The sequence below is a fragment of the Mixophyes fleayi genome, chromosome 6 (assembly GCF_038048845.1).
Source record: "Mixophyes fleayi isolate aMixFle1 chromosome 6, aMixFle1.hap1, whole genome shotgun sequence".
Taxonomy (NCBI): Eukaryota; Metazoa; Chordata; class Amphibia; order Anura; family Limnodynastidae; genus Mixophyes; species Mixophyes fleayi.
Genome location: NC_134407.1, coordinates 225,615,337 through 225,629,515, shown reverse-complemented (window position 1 = coordinate 225,629,515; position 14,179 = coordinate 225,615,337). Strand labels below are relative to the sequence as shown.

The following is a 14,179-nucleotide window of genomic DNA, read 5'->3' as shown; positions in this document are numbered from 1 at the left end:
GCGAGTACCAATGTTTAGATTGTAAGCCCAATTGGGCAAGGACATCTTTACCTTCTGTTTCATGTTATTGTATGTTATTTAGATTATGATCCCCTCTATGTACAAAACTGAGTAATATGTTGCTGCTGTATAAATAAAGATAATACTAAATGTTGGATGGTTCTTACAAGAATTACAGCTTAACAAAAAGTGGATGCATCTATGTGGTCGGCTGAAACAACTTTCGTGAGAATGCAGCCAATCAATTTACTCGGAACCAGTGACATCATTGAGATACTTCATGAAGTGATCAACTGTATTGTAAAGAATGCCACACAGAGGCTGCCTGCACGGTGTGTCAGTGGCAGTTGTGCTGTAAGTTATGTGACAGTAGATTATATATAATACCATAAGAATAAGAATATTTTTAGCCTCCTATAGTTGGCGCTCTTCCTATGCAAGTTAAGTACTTTGCTGCCCTATGCTTTATAATGACTCCTATATTGTGTACTGTAGCTTGCACTGTGGCTAATGAAATATGTTTTAGGTTTAGTTTGATTTTATTTTGTACCTATAGTTTTTTTATACTTTATGCAGTGAATAAGTAGATAAAATAACAGTACAGTATAATGTTATGGTCTATAGACAAATAGAGGTAATACAATCTGTAGTTACCAACCAAGTTGACTTCTTGTTTTTCTTAAGATTATTTAAACAAGGGAAAAATAAAATAAAGGACATGGCATAGTATAAGCTATGGTGGAGAGAGTGTGATATTGGGGGGTCTTATGTTGGTTGGAAATATATGATCTATTTCACTATTTCCCACTTACAAGTTCCTATATTGTATAGTCGAGGTAATCCATATTTTATTCTTTATTTTTTTTTATAAATACTTTATTTATTAGAGAAAGTACAACAATGCACACTATCAAAAAAAGCATGGTAAATATGCATATTGTTACATTTAATACAATGACATAATATGTTATCAGAGAGAAATATGCAAAGTCTATCTGTCGACATTTACAATAAAACTGTTTCCTCTTTCTCTTTTTTTTTCTTGAATGAAACAAAATAAACAGAATTTGACACAGGTGAAAAAGAGAAACAGAAGGGGGCTGACAAAAGATAGGAATAGGGAAAAAACAAGAGGAAAGAAGGTAAGGGGCCGGAAGGAGGGGAAGAGTATGAGAAACTTCATACTATTTTCAAATATTCACGTGGTGAATGTAGGTGACTGTCATATCATATACCTGAGTAGGTGAAGGGTATACCAATTTAAATTACCTTATATAGGAATTAAGAGGGTATTTTTTTTTTTAAATGTGCAGCCCTCAATCGATCGAAGTTGGAGTGTAAAGAAGGGTCTTAAATTCTTCTGTTTCCTTAAACTCCAACCAGCTAAACCAGATGGCCGTGAAATCTGAGTATTTATCTTTTACAGAAAGAGTAATATCATCCATTGACATGTAATACTCCACTCTGGTGAACCAATCCTTGACTGAAGGGGGGATCGAGACCTCCAATGCATTGGAATAACCTCTCTAGCTGCGTTGTTTAAGTGATTTCTTGTATTTAGATGAGGGAGTATTAGAAAAAGATAGAAGCCAAAAACCCGGATCTTCAGGAACCTCGTGACCAACAATGATCTTAGAGAGTCTAATGACTTCATCCCAAAAGGGAGTGATTTGAGGACATTCCCACCATATATGCACCAAAGAGCCAAAAGCCCCATTACATCTCCAGCATAAGGAGGACATCTGTGGGTGATATTTATGTAGTGTGGAGGGGCATCTATACCATCTTCTCAGGAGTTTATAATGGGTTTCCACAACCGAGGCACTCAAGGAACAACTATGTGTGTTTTGATAACTCTTAGGCCATGAGGTTTGTGATATATAAGGTGCTAAGTCTCGCTTCCATGGACCTGTATAAGATGGAGCCGCTTCAAATATATCATTCATTAGAATTTTGTAACTACCTGAAATGGTATGGGAGGGAGTATTTTTAGATAGACACAAAGCCTTAAAAGGAGAAGGCACCCTAGTCAGAGATGTGCAACCTCCCACTGACTTAACATAGTGCATCACCTGGAAATATCTCCAGTACTCGTTTGAGGGTAGCAAGTAAGTAGGGATGACCGTAATGGGAGCTTCTAAAGACTGGGGCGAAAAACCATTTACACTAGATACATCGTTAAAAGCATTTAGAAGAATGGGGACAAGTTTTTCCATAAAAGTTTTATAGTATGAAATTGAAAAGCCGTTTGGGCCAGGACTTTTCCCTGATGGGGAAGATTTAATGGCCTCTGACAATTCCTCAAGAGTGAAAGGAGAATCGAGCATGTCCCTAGTTTCTTGTGAGAACCTGGGGAAACTAATCTCTCTCAAATATTTATTTATCTCCTGTAGCCAAGAGTCCTCATCATTACCTGAAGAGGAGGACCTGATGTTATATAAATGAGAATAATATTCCCGAAAGGCTCCCGCTATATTATTGTCTGTGTGTTTCATGGCTCCCTTAGTATCTTGGATTAAATGAATGTAAGTAAGGGATCTTTGGGCTCGTAAAGCTCTTGCCAAAAGACGTCCCGGTTTATCACCCCATTGGAAATATTTATTTCTACATTTTCTCCAGGCCAATTTCATTCTATCATTCAACAATTTATTTAGAGTAGATCGTTTCTTTTGTAACTCCACTAAAATCTCGAGGGAGAGAGACTGTTTATGATCCGTCTCTAATTTTTTAATGTCTGACAGGAGGGCATCCCTAACCTCTGCTTTCTGTTTTTTGAGAAAAGTACCCAGCTGTATACACTTCCCCCGAATAAAACATTTGTGAGCCTCCCACACTACCAATTTTGAAGTCTCCCCATTATCATTTATAGAGATAAATTCATCAAGAGAAGACTCTAATTGGGCTTTACAATAGTTATCTTGTAAAAGTAATTCGTTAAACTTCCACATCCATTGTCTGGGAGGGGGAACAGCCATATTGATAATCATATAGACCGCAGCGTGGACGGAGTCCTTGTCATTTGCCCTATCCAAGAGTTTTCAACCAAGTCAAGAAACTTGTGATTAATAAAGAGATAATCAATCCGGGAGTATGAGGAGTGAGGATGTGAGAAAAAGGTGTAGTCCCTGTCGGAAGGATGGAAGATACGCCAAGCATCAGCCAGCTGGTGGTCATGAAACTCCCCTCTGACCCTACGGGCATCCTTCAAAGATGTCCTAGGATCACCAGTGGACAAATCTATTTGAGGAGTCAAAGCCCAATTCAAATCTCCACCCAACACCACCACACCCTCAAGTTGATCCCCAATTCCGAGACAAGGTTCTAGTTATGAAGGAAGCCTGGGAACTATTTGGTGCATACATGTTGACAAAAGTAAATAATTGGTTGGTAATCTTAACTTTAACCATTAATACTCTACCTTCCTCTAGAATGGTCTTAGAGAGTTCTGTTAGTCGGAGGCGTTTAGCAAATAGTATCGCTACTCCTCTCGTCTTACTGGAGGAATAATTGTTAAAAACACCTGTTAGATAATGGTGATTACAAAATTTAGGAGCTAAACCTTTCTTAAAATGGGTTTCTTGTATAAAAGCTACATCTACCCTGTCTATATGAAGTGTGTGTAGTAGGCTGGATCTCTTTTGCGGAACATTTAAACCCCTAGCATTCATGGAAATAATTTTTAACTTATCCATTGTCGAATCTTTTCAGAGAGAAAAACGTTGATTCAGGATTCTGGTAGATGATTTCACCGGGTGACGGCCACTTTTCCTCAGAGTATATCTGAAATAGAGCTTCAATGGGTTGAGGAGAGAGGGAGAGGGAAAGGGGGGGAAGGAGGGATAAAGACAAAAAAAGACATAAAAAAAGCAAGGAAATAATCACAATTACAATTAAGTACGTAGAATCTGTAATGATTGAATTTGGAGACAACCATCACATATACCAGAGGAGTAGGAAATCCAGCCCTCTGGACCAATTTTACAGGATGGAGTTAAGTGGGGTAAGAGGGGGTGTCGGGGCAACACCAACCAGGCGTTAGTATGTATAAAGAAACAGAGGAATAGAAAAAAAACCTGCTTATATAATACGTATAAAGCAACTGTATTTTGAAACTAAGAAGTATTAAGTGCATAGAAAATGCATATGTGAACATGTGAAAATGTAGAGAGAAAGGGGGGAACCGTTTTCTCTATTAAACTATAACCTAGAACTATGACCACATCAACTTGGAGTCTAGGTCAGCAACATATATAGTTCCAAAGATGATGGGACGAATATGAATTGTAGAAAGTGGCGTCAACACCACAGACCCTCATTTCAAGTTCCCTCCTGATCTTCAGGGATATCCGATGGGCGAGATTGCCTTCTATTTCTTGAAACCTTGTGCCAGGCTTTTTGACTTGCTGAAATGTTGGATTCTGCCAATCCGGAATGGATATTTTGGGAAGGTTAAGACTTTCACAGAATGAATCTATTTCTGAATGGTTATGAAGAGCGAAGACTTTACCCTCTAGGTTCACTTGGATACTCAAGGGGAATCCCCAACACAATTTTATGGAGCATTTCTTGAGTTCATCAGTGAGGGGTTTCAGAAGCCTTCTTTGTTGTAGGGTGGACCACGACAGGTCTTGAAATATCTGAATCTCGTGACCATTGAATTCTAGACTTGAAAGACCTTGAGCTTTTCTTAATATTGCTTCTTTCACAGTATAGTAGTGAAGTCTACAAATGATGTCACGAGGCTTATCAGACTGTGCACCTCTTGGCCGCAGGGCTCTATGGGCCCTATCAAATAAAATTTGCTCATTTGGGTCTGCTTCCATGCGTTCGTTGAAAATCTTAGTCAGTGCATCTTTGATGCCCTGAGGGGGTACATCTTCTGGTATTCCTCTGATTCTAAGATTATTTCTTCTCCCTCGGTTATCAATGTCATCTAGTCTCTTACAAAACTCGGTAGCATCTTTTGCTTGATGTATGACAAGATCTTGGAGTTTGTAAATACGGGAGTCCATCGCCTCCTTGCTTTCCTCCAACGAAACCACCATGTCAGCCACCTGAGTGAGGTCAGCTTTAAATGAGGCCAACTGAGACTGAAGGGTCTCCTGGATTTTAGTTTCAAGTGTCTGAAAGTCCAATTTAGTGGGTAAAGTTTTTAAATGCGCTAAGATTTCCTCCAGGTCACTTTTGTCGTGTATGCTAGAGACCGATCTAGAGGGCGACACTTGTGAAGACCCCGGCATATTGGAATCGGTTGGTTGAGATGAGTCTGGGGTAGTAACTAGAGAAGCTTTGCTAGAAAAGAGTTGATGAAAAGCTACTTGCGTCATGGGTTCTTTCGATTTCATTTGAGTTTTCTTTAGAGGCGTTTTCTTATCCTTCCCCATTTAATCCTCTTGTGTAATCATTAATTCACAATTTGCATTCAGAAGTTGCTTTACATATGAATCCTGGTTCTGCGGCGAATAGGAGAATGCTGTTTTTCTCGGGGAATAGCGAGACCCCAGCCTCAAAATTGGACTCGATCTGTAGCGCATAGGTTCTGGCGCTGAGTCAAGGTAATTGCACCTTTATTAAGGGGGACAGGTAGCCGAAAAGTTCTTGGCTTAAATTTTGATAGACGGAGCTTCTATGTCCAGCGTCCTCCTAAGATGGCTACCAAGCCACGCCCCGGTAATCCATATTTTTATGCCATTAATGCTTATTCTCCCAGTGTATATGGTCTCGTAAACTTTCCCTCTCCCCTTCTGCCTCTCCAGGCTTAAAAAGTTGTAAGTAGCAGATACGCAAAAATCTCCACACAGACGTATACGTGCAGGTTTTTTGGGTATCTTATGCAAAAAAAAAAAAAAAGCCCAGACATACCTCCACTTCTTAATGAGCAGCACGAGAGTAAATACATATTATTGTCAAGTTCCATTTTACACTTATGTTTCACTATTTCACAGCAGATTACATCAACTGAGTAAAACTAATATAAATGTTATATGTGGGGACTCTCCCAAGTAAATTGATATCCTGTATGTGTAACTCCTGGATTATGTAAGACTGACACAGCCCCCAACACAAAGCACCTATAAGTGAAATGTTTACATACAGTCCATCCTAAGTAAATCCTAAAATGGTAGTGATGCTCCATTGTGACAAAACGAGTTTGATAGCACCTTAACCAGCCTGTCCCTCGTTTCTCACAAGATGTGGATTATGACATGTACTTTTTATAGCTCTGTTTTTGTTCCCCAGCTCACCAACTGTAGCTCATTGTAAATATGTATATTGTTGATATCACGGTGAAGCTGTTATTCATTATTCTTAAAGTGTAGCCAGGTGGGTTATGGCTATCCGGTTCCAGGATCCAGGTGAGGGGAGCTGTAGCTACATTCATTCTCCCCCCTCCTTACTCTACGGGAAGCATGAAATAGCTAGGGATCCTGTGACATCACAACGTAGGGTAAGGGGTTAATTTCAGGAAGGGATAACTGTTATCTGATATTTGGAAGTGGGGAAGGCCAATTAGTACCCATTGTCCTCCACAGCACTGCTTGAGACATTCTGTCTGGGAAACTGCAGGGGATGCACTGTGAAATAACAGCTCATCTCCACTCCTCCTTGTGATGATACCAGGATGTTAGGGTAGGAACCCAGAATAAAGACCTGGTATCAAGGGGTTCAGGATCACACAGGCAAAGAAAAGGTGTGGATACCATGGTATCTTTATTACAGCTAACTGAAAACAATAGCTTATATATATCAAACCATAATTCAAACAACACCCAGGGGTAAATGTATCATACTCCGATTTTTTCAACTCGCCGGAAATTGGCGACTTTGCATTGAAAATTTAAAGCGGCGATGGCTTGGAAAGGCAAACTTGCCTTTACAAGCCATCGCCACTTTAAATTTTACCTGCAAAGTCGCCGATTTCCAGCGAGTTGAAAAAATCAGAGGATGATACATTTACCCCCCAGTGTTCACCAAACTTCAGCCATCACCCAGTACCACCGCAGGGCTCAATAACCCCAAATTGTTTATAACAAAAATAGGTTATCTTTACCAGTCCAAGTTATAGGAGAGTGATGATGTCCGTGATTAATAGAATAAGCCAGGCAGAGCAACCAAGTCTGCAAGTCCAGGAAAAGCTTGTAATCCAATAGCCACAATACTCCCAGGTAAAATCCTCAGCACACGGGCAGTAGCCGAAACTCCAACGCCAGTAGCTTCGAGAAGCAAAACTCACACACACCCAGAAGTCTCTCCTGCAAGGCCTTCTTAAAGGGACAACATTTCCCATGTGTGGAATCCCTCCCTGCAGGGTTATCCACAGGTCACAGATGCTGGGATTGGCTGGGAGGTATTAGGGGGATGGAGATGGGAGTGGAGAGCTGTCCTTCCCTCATGGTTTCCCTCCTGCTGTTTTGGAGACTAGGGGCTAGATTTACTAAGCTGCGGGTTTGAAAAAGTGGGGATGTTGCCTATAGCAACCAATCAGATTCTAGCTTTCATTTATTTAGTACCTTCTACAAAATGACAGCTAGAATCTGATTGGTTGCTATAGGCAACATTCCCACTTTTTCAAACCCGCAGTTTAGTAAATCTAGCCCTAGGAGTCTGACACAGTTCCAGGGGGAACAATAGCTGCTCCAACCAGTTTCTGATTGACTTAATCCTGGTTAAGTAAGAGAGCCTCCCTGTTTTAACCCCTTCCAGTTGTTTGTGATGTCAGAGGGGCCCCAACTGCTTTCAGCTTCCTGTCTGTAAGAGGGGGGTGATGCCTTGGTCAGGAAACAGTACATCCACCATGTTGTAATCTGATATAATGTTCAGATAAATAAAGCCAGGTGGGTTACATGTATTCAAGAATAATATGGGTTACTTAAGTCCATCTCATAGGTTTTTATACACACTTAGATTAGGTAACAAATGAGGTTAATAAATTAAAGCAACCCAATGTTCAACTAAGCACAAGCAACTTTCATTCTAAGTGTTTAAAATGACAGATAGGGAAAATGATGGCTGTCAGACCCATCGTGTCACACCCCTCCAACCCCTTAGTCCAGCACTCACCAATGTTTAAGAAGGAGAGACCCAGTGGTTTGCCCAGGGAGGGAAAAACACTGGAAATTTGATCCTAGATATAAGAAGGCACTCCAGGGGAGGAGGGGGGGGGGGTGTTCATTATGGGGACTGATTGCTGGAAGCTGCAGAGTGGCTGGTTTTAGTTGCCGTTCTCCACCAGTGGACTACATCGGCAGATCCATGGGGCTTCAAGTCAGGACAGCCAGGTGACTATAACTCCTTAAGCTAGTGGGGTAACGGACAGATGATGTGGTAAATCTGTCTGGTGTGTATATAATATTCTAATGATTGTTTTTATTACAATAAATGTGTTGTTCACTTTCCAACTGCATTTTCCTGAGTGACTATTTGAACCTTAGAAGGTACTAGGTAGGCTTTCCTGGAATAGTACGGCACCCGTGGGTGGGCAGCTAGTGTGACATGGGTAGAATTGGGTGTCACACATCAGGGTCTTAGCCGCACTTACCTCATCCGCCGCTGTCATATCACGGCTACCTGGGTCCCTCCTGGTGGCCTGCAGCATTCTTGTCCATCACATCTCCGTTTGTAAACAAACACATACTGTTTGTTCTGCTGCATCGGTGCAGCCATCTTGGATGCAGTCACATGATCATTCCAGACCATCCAGATTCAACAGCTGTGATCACATGAACTGTGCAGCCAATAGTTGTTTGGGACATCCTATTTAAACCTGCTGCTGTGATCTGTTCATTGCCAGAACTCACTTCTCTCCTGAGGATAGTTCTTGGCTCCAGGTTCCAGTTGTTCCTGATTCCGTGTTTACAAAGTGATCCTCTTCAGTGGACATCCTGCTTTACAGTGTTGACACTCAAGGGTCCCAATCTTTTTCATTATCCCGGCGTCCGCAGCCCAGGGAGACAGGAAGAGTCCCAGTGGATTTCAGTAAGACCGACTCCCTGACGGTTTCCCTGTTACAGTGGGTACCAGCATATGTTTTTTGGCCTAGGGCTGGTTTTCACTTTGTCAAGGGAACCCTACACTAGTGGTCTTCACTTTTTAGTGGGACGAAGTCAAGTCTGCAGCTGGGACTGGTTAAGGAATTTATATATTTTGAATGTACTTATAAACATAGCTTATCGTATTTATTTCAATGGGCTCATTCATATCACCCATTCATTTCAGTGGTTTTGGGTAATCATCTTTGTAAGGGTAAATTTGTATGATTATTGATTTAATATCTATCATGTATTAAACTTTATAAACTAATATGTTATGCTATAACCTTAAGAAAAATTATGTTCAGTTTTTAAGAAGAATTGTTTAAGGCTGTGAATTCACATAACAGGATGTTCCCCGTGAACAGAAATAGCTCAAGGACGTACAGCTGTATATTCCTTACAGATAAGACCCAAGAACCCAAAGCTGGGGCAGCACAAAAATATTGGCAGAAAACCTGGAAAGAGATAACGCAGAAAGAATAAAGAATTGTTTGAACCTTGATGGAAAACTGCAATATATATATATAATTGTTGATTGACTTACTTTCATAATCTACTGTCTTATTATTGGTTGTTCAGCATCTATACCCCTAGACTTACATGTATAATTACAGACATTGAAGCGGTCTCAAATTGGTACAGAATAAAAGCTGCTCAGCATTATATCATACAGGTGTTGAGTGTTTTTTCTGTTCACCAGTCGACTGAAAATTCAAGGAAGATCTGACTGACATTGAAGGTGATTGATAGAAGTACCCCGATACCCCAACATCTTCCTACGCTTCCTGACGTCAACCACTAAAATATAACCTTATACAACCAGGCAGTTCACCTCCTATAGCTGAGAGATTATCTCGATGCCCACAGTTATGCCCACCCCCAATAGGGAAAAATATTCTCATTGATACAAACCTGATTAATTTCCTCCACCTATATCACCATACAGCAACATAAATAAATGTTTTCAAATCAACACATTTGCAGAAATGTTTAAACATTCGCCTTATTACATAGCCGGCCATTTCTGGCCAGCATGGCTGCCTGCTCCATCCTCATATTGGATTAAGCAGGCATCAATGATCAAGCAGATATTCATACAATTAATTATGCCACATACATATAAAAATTCACTTTGGCCTTTCTTCAAGCTCAGTGGTGTGGCAACATTATGTCAGTATTGTGTCCACCTATCCAATTCTCGCCCCCCCCCCCCTACAAAAAAGCAAACTCTACATTGTACCCACACAAGCAGTCAGATTCTGAGAAAACTAAGTTACAGTACAATGGTTGTATAATATATCATTCTTTATCCCTGGAGATATTGTTATTGTCCGTCAGACTTCTCCCTGTTACTACCTACACTGAAATGTTTCTACATATATACCAATATTAATTCTAATAGGATTATCTGATAAGCACACCTGACCTTTTCCACTGCCCTAAAATTAAACATTGCTGGATTCAAGTTTGGAGAATTGCCAATGACCATTTAGATAATAACCTACCTTTAGCCCCAGAATGGGGCGATGTTTGGTGTCTTACCAACGTGAATCAGTCTTGAAATCCAGTAGAAATTGCTGCTAGCTGATTCTGGAGTTGCAAGTAAATCATCCTTCAAATAGGGTTCCCAATAGAGATGAGCGGGCTTGGATTCCGCTAATCCGAGCCCACCCGAACAGTGCGGATCCGAACGGGATCCGAGCACTGGTCGGATATTTCCGGCGGGCAAAAAATGAAAACGAGGCTCTGTCGTCCAAGTCTCGCGTCGAATCTCGCGAGGGGTGGGAGGCAGGGGCCCAGAACAATTCCATCTTGTACCTCTTTTTTTGGCATTATGTGCTCAAGCTACCTCGGTGCAACCTTTTGGCCTAAAAACAATATTGTGAGGTGTTCAGAATAGACTGGAAATTAGTGGAAATGATTGTTATTGAATGTTATTGAGGTTAATAATAGCGTAGGAGTGGAAAAAAAAAACACAAAACTGGTTTTTAGCACTTTTTATGTTTTTTTCAAAATAAATCCGAATCCAAAACCTTTAATCCGAACCAAAATCTTTTGTCAGGTGTTTTGCGAAACAAATCCGAACCCAAAACCTCAAGCAAATCCGAATCCAAAACACAAAACACGAGACACCAAAAGTGGCCGGTGCACATCACTAGTTCCCAAGCACCCTCCTACTTTTTTTTAGGGAGAAGCTTTTTTCACATTTCAGGGTAGATTCGCTCGAAGCAATGCTTCAGAAAGAAAAAACTTACACAAAGTATGTTGGAAATGTGGTAAATCTTTATTCATGTTTTCCCACCCTCTACAAAGGATAGGGTCTGAAGGTACTTTTCTACACCGCTTGGTACAATGCTTGCTTATTTGTGCAAGACCCACCTGTAAAAGGATGGACCACCTATGCCACCCTATCCGTTATTGCTGAGGACTGGCTGGGCTTCCTTTGCCACCGTCCCCTTTTCTTTATCCCAAATGTGCCCTCTAACCGCAATAGGAGGGGCTTTTGCTGCATGCCACCACTAGACTCCTTAGAACCGTGTCCTTCTGGGTAACTCTCCCTGCTAGTGTACCCCTTGCTGGTACACCTGGGCTGGTACAGTTGATCTCTTGACTTGAGCTCAGGGTTGCTGTGGATGGTTCCCTCTGGCCTATCACACTGGCCAGAGACGCAGGGTAGCAGACAGAGCATTAGTATTGGAATGCTGGGTCTCAACCTCAGAGCAGCCAGATAATGGATTAGATTGGTCTAATCCAGTGATGGCTAACCTGTGACACTCCAGGTGTTGTGAAACTACAAGTCCCAGCATGCTTTGCCAGTAGATAACTAGCTGATAGCTGGCAAAGCATGCTGGGGCTTGTAGTTTCACAACACCTGGAGTGTCACAGGTTAGCCATCACTGGTTTAATCTGTAGGTCACAGAAATTTCCGCAGGTAAGTAGGCCTCCAAACAGGATCTTGAAGCAGTGATGTTTTATTAGCTCAAGTGTCCTAATAAGGAGTTACATACACTAGTTTAAGGTACTAGTGATCTCCAGAAGTACAGATGGAATAATGATACATTACATGGCCAAACAGTCCTCCTTTTATACAGATTTACACACGTGTTGTCGGGGGTAGCCGTCCCCTGATCCGCCCAGGCACTGAAACATCTCATATCACATTAGATAATTTAACATCAGGATATAATCTAATCTTGCATCTACCACAGTTTAACTTTTACACCAACCTGATTTCCTCAAAATTACTGTCTATATTGTTAGGAGGTTTCCTCTCTCTCTAACAAGACATGCGAACAGGTAACGATCTCCGGCCAGGCCTTCAGGCCAAAGCAGGTGTTTGTTACTTCTGAGATGAATAGAATTAGTTAACTTAATTTAGGATTTCCTTTCCTCCTTTCTTACACAAACACATTTCCTCCACTATGTCTACAGTACATTCCCAATACACAAATATAAAACAGTATCAAAATCAGTAAATTTACAATGATATATATTGGCATACTTTGCTAATAATTTAAGTATATTTATACAATAAGTTATTTATAAGTGATCCTGCCACACCACCCATATATTTGTATATTTTCGTGTCCGTCTTTCAAGGCTCTCCCATGTTATTTAATAATGGTTTGGTCACTCTTATACCTTGGCCACAATTCTCACTACTTTGATTATCAGTTGTACTAACTTGTACTTCATTATTAATGTAGAATCTCAAGTTACCTAGTCTCTAATTGTATCTTCTTTTATATGATACTTAATGTTACTTTGTCTCTGATTAGATGAAAACATGCACTGGTTTTTGTATGTCTTCCTCCTAACCCCACATTTACTCAATGTCACCCCCCTCATCTCAGCCTCACCCCTCCCTCCTCCAACCTCACCCACCTGTCCATCCTTGCCTCATGCATGTTCTTTACAACACCTGTTATATCCCCTGCCTATTAAGTCTTCTGCAATGTTATGCTTCCTGTATGTCCAGTACTTTGTCTGTGGGTCTTATACGGACAGAGTTCCCAGTATGCAAATCACAGAGAGTTGAGAATAAAAACAAAGTTCTTTATTTAAAGGTAAATAACTTGATGCAGGCAGTGGTTAATAATGATAGCACAAATCCATAAGCAAAACAGGTAATAGATGCAGAGTTCAATGAAAACGAGAATACAATGGCAGAAGTAGGTGAAACAATAGGCAACGGATATTGGCAGTAGTAGTTGCAACAGTAGGTAGCAGATACAGAACTAAATAAATGGCAGGAATGGAGAGCTGCACAAGTAGCAGCTATAGCAGACACTGAATATAGGAAAATCCTTGAAGACACAGTCTATAAATGAGTCTGCTGGAAAAGGCTATAAAATCCATTACCGTCAAAGCAGCGCCTAAAGAGGAGAGGAGAGTGGCAGATTGTGACAGCACCACCCTCCTCCCCCTCTTATGAGCAGATACCAGACCTTCAGCAAACAAGGAAAATAAGGATTACTGGAAAGAGTCAGAATCATACTCTAGAATCGTGCAAGTAACTGTAAATTTGTAATATATATCCACTGGATATCCAAAAGGCAAGACAATGTAATACAAGAATGGCCAAGGAAACCTGAGACTGAGAAGTCCCTCTCCTCTTCTGCCTCCCTTTCCTTTTAGTTCTTTTTGGGAACAAAAGTTTGTTCAAATTGGACAGAACACAAAGAGAACTCCAAAGTAGAAGTACTTGGAGGTATAGAAGATGACACAGATGAACCGTAGGTTGGGTTTGATGATGGGGAAAATTCTTTAATTACTGTGTCAAGTAAAAACCTGTAGATTTGAAATAATTGGATCTCTGGTCTCAATGAAGGGATCGGCCCATTACCGAGCTTCCCCTGTAAAGATAGACATCATGACGTATACTTCATTTTGTTGGTTATGGAAGAAGTCTGATGCAGACAGACAAAGGGATGAACAAAAATTTAGTAGGACATATTATTGTGCCATATACCCATCAAATGTAGGTGGTTGGAGTTTCGGACCACAAAGCAAATCAGAGATTTTTGCAACCTTAGACAATGGAATAGTAGGAACCTTTTAGATCCTAGAATGGGAGTTATCTTGACCAGCTGGAGTGGAGTCCCCAATTAGGATGGCAGGAGAGGAATCTGTAATGGAGATGACTT

General features: G+C 40.8%; 1 protein-coding gene across 13 annotated transcripts in view; it reads right to left on the bottom strand.

Moving 5' to 3' along the window:
- The window catches only part of LOC142160072 (uncharacterized), a 1,559,230-nt gene that overhangs the window by 1,101,106 nt on the left and 443,945 nt on the right, over nucleotides 1–14,179 (bottom strand). The gene's annotated exons all lie outside the window — the stretch shown is intronic.